Genomic DNA, 14,620 nt, shown 5'->3' on the forward strand with positions numbered 1-14,620 from the left:
GTTTTTATACTCAGAACACAAAAATACACGGTAACAAATATATTTTATTTTTCCCACAAATACAGTGTACATCCCAACCAAAACAAAGTTGTATATACAGTGGTCTACATACAAAACAACAGAAGAATTTACTGTATACAGTTACAGTAAAAAAAAAAAAAATCCACTGTTGGCATTCATTGCTCCATTGAAGAGCTCACCTGTTCCCTTTATGCTTAAGCTCTGATTGCTGACTGTAAAACTGTGTGACGGGTGTTTGCCCATGTGATGAGGCAGTGTGCATATCTGAATGGCAGTGTGTTCCTTGTGAAAACAAGAGATTTTCTGCATCAATTGTGCTAAAAGCAGAGAATTGTGTGTAGTGTTTTGAAAAAAGTGTGTTTTAGAACTGCAATTTGAGTGTAAAGTCAAGTCAAGTAAATTTGTATAGCGCTTTTCACAATACAGATTGTACCAAAGCAGCTTCACAGTATTAAATTAAAATAGCACAATAAGGTTTGTTTCTAGTGGAAAAAACGTCCACGTTGGGTAAGGCTGATCAATAGTATTATTGATTGATTAAATTAAATTAAATATCCCCAACTGAGCAAGCCAAAGGCAACAGTGGCAAGGAACCGAAAAACTCCATCAGGTGACCTAATGGAGAACCCAGGCTCAGTCGGGGGCCAGTTCTCCTCTGGCGTTTATGAACTAGATGCCGGATTTAACTGTAAGATTAAAAATATTATATGAATGCCTGGCTGAAGAGATGCGTCTTTAATCTAGTTTTAAACAGGGAGAGCGAGTCTGAGCAACGAACAGTATCAGGAAGGCTATTCCAGAGTTTTGGAGCTAAATGTGAAAATGCTCTCCCTCCTTTGGTGGATCTGGATATCCTAGGTATGACCAAAAGCCTCGAATTTAGTGATCTTAAAGAGCGCGATGGATTATAGGGCGATAGAAGATCCGTTAAATAGACTGGAGCTAAGCCGTTTAGGGCTTTATAAGTCGGTAGCAATACCTTGTAATTAATACGGGACTTTATAGGTAACCAATGTAGTGATGATAAAATTTTATATGACATTATATAGTCTTATATGATCATATTTTCTTGACCTAGTAAGAACTCTAGCAGCTGCATTTTGGACTAACTGTAGCTTGTTTATTGAGGATAGTAAAATATTACTGTAATGTTGATACAAATGTCTTTAACATTAAAACTCACAAACCCACAAAGATGCTCGTTAATCTCCTGACTGACAGCGCTGATGATCGCCTCGTTTAGATGTTACACAATAAAATGAAAGATGACATGCATGGTGGTAGGGTAGGCTATCATGTAAGTATACATTTTTTAAGTTTTAAATATTGACGATCATTCGTTCAACTAAATGGGTATAATTTTCTTTTCAAAACTGGCGCCTGTCCATGTATTTCTCCTTTCCTCAGTCGCTCTTTATAAATGTGGCAGAGAGGGGGACACTAGGACCTGGGGAAGAATTGTTTGAGGCCTGACTGGTAAGGGTGCTATAATTAATAATTGTCACACAAATTAGACCAGGTGAAACAACTTATTTAAAGTGAGACACACCATCAGAAGACGAGAAGGTGAATGGGAAGCTGGGCTCTTTGTTCAGGGGCGAGCTGATTCAGTGCATGACGCAAACTGCTAAAACAAGGTAGTAACTGCTCTTATGGGTTCTCTTACGAGAGGTCTCTCGTACTGCGTAAGATATCTTACGCTAGGGGAAAATCCTTTTTCCGCGAGATATTGAAGCCAAAAATGATCCTTAATTTTTCAATAATGCAAAACGCGTTGCGGCAGCATACAGACATAGGCGAGGCAGCTCGCACGCCTATTGGCTGTTCTGCGGCAACTGCAGCAGCCTATCGAGTGAGGCCTGGCATGACGCCAGACCCAATGAGGGTGCTTCACGCCTGCTGCGTCACATCCCGCCGAAACGGGCGTGGTCTAGGCCTATAAATACCGCTCGCAGGCAGCTATTACCTGATTTTTCATCCTTCAAGCGAAGCACACGCATCGCTGGAGCTGGAGAGAAGCCGCGCCGTTGAGAGAGAGCACCTTCAGCGGGACGAGTCACTGAAGTCGCTGGCCGAGCCGCCTTCCTTGCCTTTCTGCTGCGCTTTCCGGCGCCTATATCCTTTTCGATCTCTGTATTGTGTGTGTGTGTGTTGCTGCCGCGACACACATCCTAAAAGAGCAGCATCTTTTTAAAGATGCCTTCCTGCGGCTCGTGCAGAGCCACACTCAGCGACAGGGACCGCCATGTGATCTGCGTTTCCTGCCTGGGTGAGGAACATGCAGCTCTCGCGCTCGCTGACGGCGGCTGCCCTCACTGCGAGCTACTGCCCATGGCGACTCTGAGGACTCGCCTGGCCTTCTTCGCCGAGACTGCTCCCCCGCCCGCCGCGGTGTCGTGCCGTAAAAAGCGCCGTGCCCAGCGGGTCCAGGAACCTTCCCCCAGCCGCCAAAGCTTGCCGGTTCGCCCGCTTGCTTCACCGGCTTCGTCAGCCTCTCTTCCTGACGGACAGCGGCCACTGTCTGCCGCCGCTCTTGTCGACAATGCTGACGAGGAAGCCCTGCTGGGAGAAGAGGATTCCTGCTCTATCCTGGCGTCAGGCAGTGAGGATTGGGCGAGCTCTGAGGATCTCGCGCCCTCTGCCCGCACTTCGTCAGGCAAGAGAGCGTCCATTGAGACGGAGCTCATGCGAGTGCTCGCACAGGCCACGGTGAGCCTCGGCCTCGAGTGGTCTTCGCCCGAGCAGCCCGCTCACAACCGGCTGGATGGCTTTTTCCTGCCTGGGGAGCGCGCTTCGCCTGCGTCCAAACCAGCGCCCTTTCTTCCTGAGTTACACGAAGAAGTCGCTAAGTCCTGGAACGCCCCCTATTAAGCTAGAGTGCGTCCATCTGTTTCTCTGGCATTCTCTGCAGTCGACGATGCCAAGAACAGGGGATACCATTCGCTGCCGCCGGTCGAAGAGGCGATAGCGGCCCACTTATGCCCGCCCTCTGCTGGACGGCGCTCTAAGCTGGCCCTACCCTCTAAAGCTTGCCGCACAACGTCAAGCCTGCTCTGCCACGCTTTCTCCGCCGCCGGGCAAGCTGCGTCAGCGCTGCACACCATGGCCACACTTCAGATCTTCCAGGCCGATCTCCTCCGAAAGCTGGATGAGAAGGGACCTGAAGCGATCTGCGTGCCGGACTTGAGGAGCACCACGGACCTCGCTCTCCGTGCCACTAAGTCCGCGGCACAGGCCATTGGGCGAACTATGGCCTCTCTCACTGTGACTGAGAGGCACCTTTGGCTGACGCTCTAGGAGATGGCCGAGTCTGAGCGCACCGCGTTCCTCGACGCCCCGCTTTCTCCCGCCGGCCTCTTCGGATCCTCCATGAAGGACTTTGCGGAGAGATTCGCCAAGGTACAGAAAGCGTAACAGGCTATGAAGCACTTCCTCCCGAAGCGCTCCAGCTCTGCAGCAGGCCGTGCGAAACCGTCTGCACAGAGCTCACAGCCCCAGCCACCGCCCACTGCCGCCACTTCGCAGCGCCACCAGGCCCGAAGCGCGAGACCGCGCTCCCACTCATCCGGCCGCCGCCCCACCATGAGCGGCCCGCGGCCTAGGATTGTGGTAAAACCCGAGGCCCCGAAGTCGTCCTAGCATGCCTAGGAAAACGACGGTGTTCGAGTCCCGCTGCGGCCGGACTTCCACCAAAGCTATTCGCTCGTCCAGTTCCAGCAAATGTCACTGGTCCAGTGTTTTCTGCAGCCAACAAGCTGGTTCTGTCGCCCGCTTGCCTGCACACAAAAGCTGTTTTTACGGCTACCCAGATAAATCCCCAAGAGAGTGTATTTTCTGGTGTCCCGGCCACGGCCGATGGTGTTTTATGTGTAGAAAGAATCGCAGATTCGCCGAGGAGACTGGTTCGTGTCAATAGATCTGAAGGACGCGTATTTTCAAATACAGATAGCGTCACGTCACAGGCGATTTTTGAGATTCGCCTTCGAGGGCCAGGCATATCAGTACACAGTCCTGCCGTTCGGTTTATCCCTGGCACCCCGTACATTTACGAAGTGCATGGACGCGGCGCTCGCACCCCTCAGAATGAAGGGCTTGCGAGTACTGAACTATTTGGACGATTGGCTGATTCTAGCGCAATCTCGCTCAGTGCTCATAGAGCACACGACCATTTTACTCGATCACCTCGAGAATTTGGGTCTCAGAGTCAATTGGGCGAAGAGCTCTCTGTCCCCCAGTCAGACGATATCTTTCCTGGGCACAGAGCTGAACACGCTGTCTATGATAGCGCGACTATCACCACAGCGCGCGGCGGACATTCAGCGCGCAGCGAACTCTTTCCCCTGTGGCGCATCTGTGCCGCTCAAGAAATTTCAGAAGATGCTGGGTCTCATGGCCTCAGCATCATCAGTGCTCCAGCTGGGCCTGCTCCGCATGCGCCCACTGCAGTTCTGGCTGAAAGCGCGAGTCCCACGCAGAGCGTGGACATCCGGTTTGCTTCGTCTCAAGGTCAATCAGAAGTGCGTTGCAGCTCTGAAACCTTGGAAAGCGGACACTGGTACCGATCAGGTGTAAGCCTGGGGACTTCCTCGAGGGTGAAGGTGGTGTCTACGGATGCATCCACCTCGGGATGGGGAGCGCTGCTCGAGGGCAAACTGTTCTTCGGCCAGTGGTCAGAACGGGAGAAGCTCCTGCACATAAACTGCCTCGAAATGCTGGCTGTAGACAACGCGCTGACGCGTTTTTGTCTCCAAATAAAAGGACGCCACGTCCTGGTCCGCTCGGACAACATGTCTGTGGTGTCCTACATAAATCGCCAGGGCGGCCTCAGGTCCAAGAACCTGCACAGGCTAGCGGAACCCCTCCTGGTGTGGGCTCAGAGCAACCTGCGCTCGCTAAGAGCACGTGCCAGGACTCCTAAACATAGGACCAGACAGACTGTCCAGGAACAATGTTCCGGCAGGCGAATGGTCTCTACACCCACAGACAGTCCAGCTGCTGTGGAGGAAATTTGGCAGAGCGGAAGTAGACCTGTTCGCGTCTCAAGAAAACGCTCACTGCCCGGAGTTTTTCTCCAAGAGCAGGGACGCGCTGGCTCATGTATGGCCCCGCCGCCCGCTCTATGCTTTTCCCCCCGTCTCTCTCCTGCCTCAGGTGATAGAGCAGATCAGGGAAGAAGGATGCTCAGTACTGCTCGTGGCGCCGCTCTGGAAGAACCAGCCTTGGTTCCCAGCTGTGATGCAGCTAGCGAGCACTGTCCCGTGGCCAGTGCCAGTGAGGAGAGACCTCCTCTCTCAGGCTTACGGCTCGATCTGGCATCCTCACCCGGAATTGTGGTCCCTTCATGTCTGGGCCATCAACAGGTACATGTTGAGCTCCCTAAGGGAGTGATAAACACGATCACGCAGGCTAGAGCTCCGTCTACGAGACGTCTCTACTCCTCGAAATGGTCAGTGTTTTCGGGCTGGTGCACAGCCCGTGGCGTGTCACCCACAGACTGTGGAGTGACGAAGGTGCTTTCCTTCCTACAAGAGCTGTTGGATAAGGGTAGAACCCCTTCCACGCTCAAAGTTTGTGTGGTTCTCAACAAAGTTTATGTTCTATATACATGATTTACCTGTGAGCTCATTAAGTGGGCAAGGTTACATAAAGATTGCAAGTCATACATTTACAAAAAAAAAAGGCTATATCAAGCTCTTGAAAGACTTTTTTTTTTTTTGGCAGGAACGATGGTTCGAGACAATACAGAAGACACACGCAGACTTGTGCTGGAACTTACCTCAGTCACTTCTTTTGACGAGAAGCCTATTTATACAACTACACCAGCAGACTTTTCACTCACAACTCACTTGCTAGCCTACATTAGAGACCCATTTCCCGCTGATTTTACGTGCGAGCCCTGTGAGGGAAACTGCCCGTATGGATTTCATACAAAACACTTTTCTCACTTTTAAATACGCAACGTCCACAATGAATAGGCCTACGATAATTTATTAATTTAGAATTTAGACTGCATATTTCAAAAAGGCTGCTTATATAACTGGTTTAATTTCAACTAAGGATTTAATGATCGATGCGACATTTTGTCAAAAAATCTAACCGGCTATAGCTGTGGCTATTTCACAGAATAAATACGTTACCCCTCACACTTCCATATCAAAGACAAATACTGTTGAACATTGAAATTAGCTTGCTGCTACCACCACAACTTATTAAAAATATAGGTAAACATTCATATTAACTTACCATAAAACACTGCCTGCTCCGAGTGGCGTGCTCCTCGAATCAGAAGTGAAGAATCCAGAAAGTTCCGCAAAGAATGAAAAAGTAACCAGTTGCTGGGTCAAAATAACCTAACCAGCAGTTTATTTGTGAATGACCCCCTTACAACTCATTTGACCCAGCATGAGCAACCCAATAATGTGTTTACAGTACCCCAAACAACCCAACTTTTTGACCCAGCACAATCAACCCAACAATTTGTTTACAGAAACAACCCAGCATTTTTTTGAGTGTAAAAAACAAAAACTCTTTTTGGGAATATGCTCAGAAGAAAAATAGTTATTGAAAAGAGGAAATAATATTGTTTTCATTTCCAATTTTTCTAACATTATTTCTAAGGGACGAGACATGAAACAGGGTTCCAGTAAAATAACATTTATTTGATGTGTATGTGATTGTGGACAGCACTGTGTCACAGCTCAGTCTATATGCCTGACTTTAGTGCTGACTGAGAGGGAAATGCTGCACAACAAGCTCAAGTAAAGTAGGCCTACATTTTCTTTAGGCATTATGGGATGGCATTTTGATATATTTTATACTTATTTTATGTAATTTGCACATTATGGGAATTTTATTGCAATTTTTAGTGCTTTATTTTGTACTTATTTGTTTTTTACTGCTGCTGTCTTCCAGGTTAGGATTTGGGTTAGCCCTATATCCTTTTAGAAAATAAACCCAATTCACGTGGAATTATCAAACATCACATCTTCCTCTTTTTTTTTTTTTTTAAACACAACTCTTTTTACAGATAAGACATGACAAAAAGAGAAAGTTTGAGAATCACATTATTTACAAGAAGAGTTTCTTGAATTAAATAATATTCCAAAACACTGTTGTGTTTCAATGTGCAGGATCTGGATCATGGATGCAATTATCATGAATACTTTCTTTTCTGAGAAACTAAAACTAAAAACAAATGACTGAATAAAATTCAGGATTATTTAGTCATCACTAAAGCTCAGTTGTACTGCATTTTTCTCAAATGCCTTGACATTTAAAGAAGGGCATTTTATGTTCCATGTACACTAAGATCTTACAATGTTCTTAAATAATGAGCATTACAGTCTATATGCACACATGACAATCCATGCAATGCATTACCACTGTACAAAGCACTGATCTTCTAAATGAAGAGCTGCTTTTTGGTGCATTTTTACATTTTGAAGTAACTGTCTAAATTCATTTAAAATTAAATCACAACATACAAACAAAACACTAAAACAACAACAAAAAAAACTAACAACTAACTAGCTAACAGATCTAAAGCTGGACTGGATTTAGTGATTTGCAGCCTCTCAGTCCAGAGTGTTTTTAGGATCCATCATGTTTGCATAAACACAGATCTAGGAGTGAGACAAACAGGAAATTAATATACACTCAAAAAAATGATTTTAGCTCTTTGTTCAATTTCATTAATTAAAATGAGCATATACAACACAACCCTTCATAGAAATGATTCCAGTTTAATTTCATTAAATGTAATCAATGTAATTTTTAAAAAATTTGGTTTACCAAATTTTTTTTAATTGAGTCACCCTGAATATTTTTCGTTCGTCTTAACCGGATGTCACTCCAAAAAATAATTTTGGCCTCTTGTTAAAATAATTAATTACAATAAGCAAAAGTAACACGATTGTTTAATATTGCCACAACTTAATTTAATTGTGTTCAATTAACCTAATTCATTTGTGTGAAAACTACATGAATCATTGTTGTTGACATCTAACTGGGCAGTGGATCTGTAGTTCCCAGCATGCTTTACATTTACATTTACATTTACATTTAGTCATTTAGCAGACGCTTTTATCCAAAGCGACTTACAAATTAGGACTAAATAAAGCGAGTCATCATGAAGAGGCAAAAACAACAACAACGCAAGAAGTGCTCAGAATACAAAGTTCAGGCATTATTCAGAGTAGCATAAGTCTGATAAGTGATGTTTCAAAGGAATTTTTTTTTTTTTTTTTTTTTTTTTAATGAGGTTAAGTGCTCACGGAAGAGATGGGTTTTCAGCTGTTTTTTGAATGTTGCCAGTGATTCTGCATTCCGGATGAGGCATTCCGCATTCCGGATGAGGTTCCCTTTGCAAGGGAACTATTTTTAATAGGTCAATTTAGGGAAAAAGTGTTATTTTATGTGTTTTTCAGTAAATGGAAAGATGTTGTTAGTTAATGTTAGTGTTTAATGTTCAGTTATGTTATACACTTAGAGGACTTTCTGTAATGTTTTTGAATTTTGTGGTTACCATTATGCAGAAGAGTGGCAACTGTGTTTAGGCTGTGGGCTCAGTATGTGCATTAAACCTTGTGTTCAGACTGTGAGCACTCAGTATACACTGTGTAAACCTTGCTCACAGACTTGCTCAAGTAATAATTCAATTGAATATTGGTAGTGTCTATCATTAGAAGAGACCTATAGAGTCAAATTAACAAAAATTATAATGTTGGTTATTTAAGGCAGGACAAAAACAAGATGTAGTTAACCTGACAAAACTTTATCTAGCAGGAATGACTAAATTAATTTAAATTCATACAACAAGATTACAACAAATTATTTCAAACTATTTCGATTTTGTTGGAAAAATGTAATTCAATTTCGTGGAAAACCTTTCCTTAATTTAATTAAGTTCGTTCAACAGATTATTTTTTTGAGTGTAGGTTATGTAAAAAAAAAAAAAAAAAGGTATCAGTGTTGAGAAGACATACCTCCACCTGGCATCTTCATGACAATTAAAAGCACAGATAAATGCTTAATTTTGTAAAACTTGAGTGTCATGTTGTCCTCCAGAGGGTCTTTTCCAAAGATAACCCTGACATCAGCTGGATCTAGATCAAATGGGAAAAATAATATCAACACATGGTATACCTCAAACATTAGATCTGCAGCTCAAAAGTTCTAATGTCATATGCATTGAATGCAGTGTTGGGAAGGATACTTTCAAAATGTTTTTTTTGTTACAGAATACATGCCTCAAAATGTAATCTGTAACGTATTCCGTTACGTTACTCAATCTGAGTAATGTATTCTGAATACTTATTCAGATTCAGATTCATTTTATTTAAACAGGGACAATGCACAAAATAACATTAACCTTGTATCAAAACAAGGAGATATGCATTGTGCCAGGTTATAGCACAAGTGCTATTTTCCGCCCGTAGTCCCTTGGCAGATCAATAAGACAATAAGACAAAATTTCATAAAAGTAAAATAAAAAACATTAAAATATACAATTTTACAACTACAGTCACACTTAATTTTCAATTAAAACTATCATATGCTCAATTGTTCCCCTTTCCTTAAACCAAAACACACACACACACACACACACACACACACACACACACACACACACACACACACACACACACACACTTCATAAATGTGTACAATTTTGTTGTGACAGTAACCATGCCTTTGTCAAACTCGAAAAGGTTAGAGGATTTGTACATGTAATAAGGTGTGTAGGGAGAGTATTCCACTGAGTTATGGCCACAAAAGAAAAAGTTGATTTGCCAAAAGAAGTTTTGGATTGGGAATATTGCACTCTCCTCTAGTGGCTGACCCAGTAGCTCTTTTTTTTTCTGAGTTGAGCGTAATACATTTTTTTAGAGGAGGAGCGACAGCATTATTAATGATTTTAAAAAGTAAGCAAACATTTGAATGCATTATCAAATTTCCAAAATTTAAAATATTGTACTTAGTAATTATTTTGCAGTGGTGATATTGACACGTTTTTTTATCATGGATCTTAAGTGCTGTTTTATATAATGATTCAAGTGGTCTTAAGACTGTCTTACCCGCTTGGGACCAACTTGTCATGCAATACAAAAAGTGTGGAACAATCATTGCACTTAAGTAAGTATTTGATGCCTCAATAGTAAGGGAGTTTCTTATATATCTGTAATTTATAAGATTAAAGTTTAGTGTACTACTCAATCTTTTAACATGTTTTTTAAAACTAAGAGTTGGGTCCAGGGTAACACCCAAATATTTGAATTCATCCACATTTTTAATTGCATGCCCATTTACTAAAACCTCAGGACATTCCTTCAGTTTACATCTATTTTTAAAAAACATGGTTACCGTCTTTTCAGTATTCAAAGTGAGACATGAATTATGTAACCATTCAACAACCTTATGCATTACATTTGTTCATTTTAAAGCAACCTCTGTAGCATTCTTCCCATGAGTGTACAGCACAGTATCATCCGCATACATTATTATATCAATATCGTTACATACTAGTGGAAGGTCATTTATATATATACTAAAAAGCAGTGGCCCTAAAATTGACCCTTGCGGGACTCCCATGGTACAGCTTTTCAAGGGAGATAATGTGTTGTTCATTCGCACGCACTGATGTCGTCCACTCAGGTAAGATTTGAACCAGTTTTGTGTATTTATTGAAATATTGTAGTGTGCCAATTTGCTTAATAGTATCTCATGATTAACCGTATCGAAAGCCCTGCTTAAATCAAGAAAAACTGCTCCAACCACTCCACCTTGATCTAAATTTGTTTTAATTTGTTCAAGGAAGTAGCAGCATGCTGTTTCAGTTGAGTGTTTTTTCCCGAATCCAAATTGCATTGGGTGTAAAAAGGCATTAAACTCAAGGTGAGCAATTAGTTGTTCTACTACTAACTTTTCAATGACTTTTGAGATGACCGGAAGGATGCTAATAGGTCGGTAATTGCTAACCTCTTGTTTGTCACCAGATTTATACACCGGGGTCACAATAGCAAGCTTTAAGGCACTAGGAAAGATGCTTTCTTTAATAGATTTATTTAATACTTTAGTTAAAGGAACAGTCAAAGATTCTTTATGAGTTTTTAAGCAGTATCAAGACCATAAATGTCCTTTGCTTTGCTATTAGTTAGTGTTGAAAGTATTTTACTAACCTTTATATCGTTTGTGGGTGTCATAATAAAACCAGCATCACAGACTAAGGAATAATTAAATGTTTTTTTAGTAAAATTTTGACCCAGTTTCTCCACGGAATTCAAAAAATAATAGTTAAATTCTGTTGCAATAGCTAAGCTATCATTTTGAATATCATTATTTATTTTGAGCTGTATGCTTTCATACTTGGGATTATCCTTGCCAGTTAATTTGTCAATGGTCTTCCATAGTTGTTTACTATTCCCTTTTGCTTCTCTAATGATTTCAAGAAAAAAGGATGCTTTAGCCTTTCTAAGCTGCATTATAACCTTATTTCTCAGACTTTTATCAATTAAATGATCAGTAATTAAACCCGATTTTAAAAACCTTTTTAAAGAGGCATCTCTTTTTTTCATTAGTTGCCAGAGATTACTATTAAACCAAGGCAATCTATGTTTAGCTCTAGGTTTTCTAGTTTTTGTTTCTGTATATCTTGCTATTATATCTTTAAGGGTTGACATTATTTCATTGCATGCTTGCTCACAAGATTTATTTTCAACAGTGTCCCTCCAATTTGTTTGCTTTATTTCATTCTCAATTTGTATTAACTCTTTCTTTGGAATAAATGACGTAGTGAGATTACCTTTCATTGTGGTTTGGTCCCTGTACCTTGATTTAGTCAGTTTCCTAGCAGCTAAAGTAAGATTATGATCTGACAGGCCAGTAACAAGGTTATATATTTTAGTTATCCTTTCTGGTGTATTTGTAAATATTAAATCCAATAATGTTTGGGAAGATTTAGTTATTCGTGTAGGTTTATTTATCTTTTGTACCATATTAAATGTTTTTGCAACATCCTTAAGCTTTTTTCTGCGTGATTTGTCAAGCCAGTTTAAATTGAAGTCACCCATAAGTATAACTTCTTTTCTTTCATGTTGTTTAAGGATTGCAGATAAACAGTTAAAAAAATCATTTGTGGCAGTAGGTGGACGATAAACTGCAAAAACAACAAAAGACATTTCGGGGGACAATGTAATCGTAACCCCAACGCACTCCAGGGTGTTTTCATTCATATCTATTTGTTTGCTTAGAATGCTCTCCTTAACATAAATTAAAACCCCACCGCCTTTCCCTTGACTTCTGTCTCGTCTGTACACCTTATAACCCGGGATATTAAATACAGATAAAGGAGTTGTAGGAGTTAGCCAGGTTTCAGTGAGACACAGATAGTCAAGGTTTGAGTCCGTTAGCAAATGTTCCAATTGTTCAGTTTTTGATACAACGCTGCGTATATTCAAATGTCCACCAAAAACACCTTTCGGTTTTGTTTTCGGGTTCCATAATACACTCGCATGGTTAACAGTCTGAAACAGTTTTGTTTGATGCTGCTTAAAAAACATGGTAGCAGTCTGTGAAACATTTGTCTTAATACATGGGCCCGCTTTTATCAGTGTTTGGCCAACATTATGTACAGGCCCCGAGTACTTGGATTACTTCCACATTGAAATGCATTTTATAAGTGTCGAACATAAAATCCTGCTTAATAAACAGGCCTATTCTTGTGGAGTGGGGGTGCGGTGATGCGGTGGTGACGCAAATGCCAATAAAGCACCTAAAAGCTGTCACAAAGAACCGGCAAAAGTAACAATTATGAATATGACAAATATAGAAAGGAGATATTTTTATTTTTATTTATTCATTAAAATGAAGATACAATTAATACAAAATGAAATGAACTTTAAAGAAAGGCTTTGTGCTTTCTGTTTGATGTCTCTGTGAAAGTTTCAAAGCTGTCTAGTGCCACTTTCAGAGCGGTCACGTGCGTAACACCACCATAACATTGTTTTTTTCCTCATAAATGCGAATACGAAAAATAAAATAAAATGAATATTTTATGTTCTGTGGAGAGCCAACCATTCTTCATCCGGTGAGTAGTATTACTGTTGGTGTGCGCAGTGTAATTCACAGAATTACAAAAAAGATATATTGCACCTAAAAGTTAGAGTCCCTCATATAAAACGCATTTAGACTGATATTTTTGTAATCTCTGGTCTGGACTCCTTTATTAAGGGAGTATGGATATATAAACAGACGTTTCACTATTGGTATTAATGCATTTTCTGAGAATTTATATTTCAAGTTTTGACTGCAAATGTCACGTCCATGATGCTGGAATTGACCAATTAAAAATATATATATATAAATCTTCAACTAGTTTTGTGGTGTAGGTCTACGTATTTCAAAAAAACTTACTTTAAGATACTTCTTCAGGTTTGAGGGCGGAGTCAGGATTTTTTCATGGCCAGGCAAGGGCCAGCAACCAGTCTGGGGTGGCACAGAAATCTTATCTTATGTATTGGACTGTTTTAGTGCCTACACAACTGAATAAAGTTAATTTGTACTTAATTGTAATTGAGATAGTAGTGAGTTAGGAATCATGGAATACTGAGTGAATTTTATATTTTTTTATTATTTCCCACCACCTCATATTAAAATTCTGAGTTTGTCAAAAAAAAGTTTAACTTTCTATATTAGTTTTCAAAATGAATAATTGCAGCAGTTCTATCATACCTAAATTAAAAAGGAAAACGAAAGTTCTCTTTTGAATCCCCATGTGCAAGACTGTGAACAAGGCGGAAGTCAACAGCACATCATGTAAAATGTTATGTTTTTCATAATGTAATGTTGCCAGAATGTAAAATTAGTTATTTTATGGATTTAAAAATTATCAATTTTTGTTTGTCCTTTACAAATGAACGCAAAATGAATGCCTGTCTTCTAGTACAAATGCACAGTGCTCACATTTATTTGGACATTAAAACATTACATATCAGTTTGTGCCTTATATTGTGATCTCACATAGCAGAATATTTTAATCCAGACACATGTGACGCATATATAACAAATACAGGATGCAGTTTTGACAGCTTTAATCGCCTTTTTGATTCATGAGTTGATTGACGAGAGCTACGGCTAGAGCGCGCCGCGTTTGCGCGCGATGTTCTTACCGCAAGCACAGTAACGGCTGTCAGCCGTATGACAGGAAAGTGAGTTAGTTTCACTGACATTTGGCCTGACAATATCTCATCTTACCGAAGATGGACAACTGAATAAGGACAAAATAGTCTCACGTTTTTTGTGGTCTTAAAGAGACGCAATTTTTGTCAATAAAAAAAGAGACAGAAACAGCAGTTGTGAGAGGGGTGGCCAAGCTTAGACCAAGGGTGCCACGGCCATCCCCTAGATCCGCGATGCTGAAAGGAGGTTAGTTGCTGGCAAGCAGAGGTTGCACTGCACAGTTATATATTTAGTTCTCCCTTCTCTTTTGAAATGCTAATGTGAAATGCTGTTTGAATTTCCAAGATATAAACGCATTCTTGCCCTGGCTCTGTTGTTCCGGCTCCATCTCTACCTCTAGCTCCCGCTGCTCCTCTTCCGACTC

This window comes from Rutilus rutilus, assembly GCF_951802725.1.
Source record: "Rutilus rutilus genome assembly, chromosome: 23".
NCBI classification, from domain to species: Eukaryota; Metazoa; Chordata; class Actinopteri; order Cypriniformes; family Leuciscidae; genus Rutilus; species Rutilus rutilus.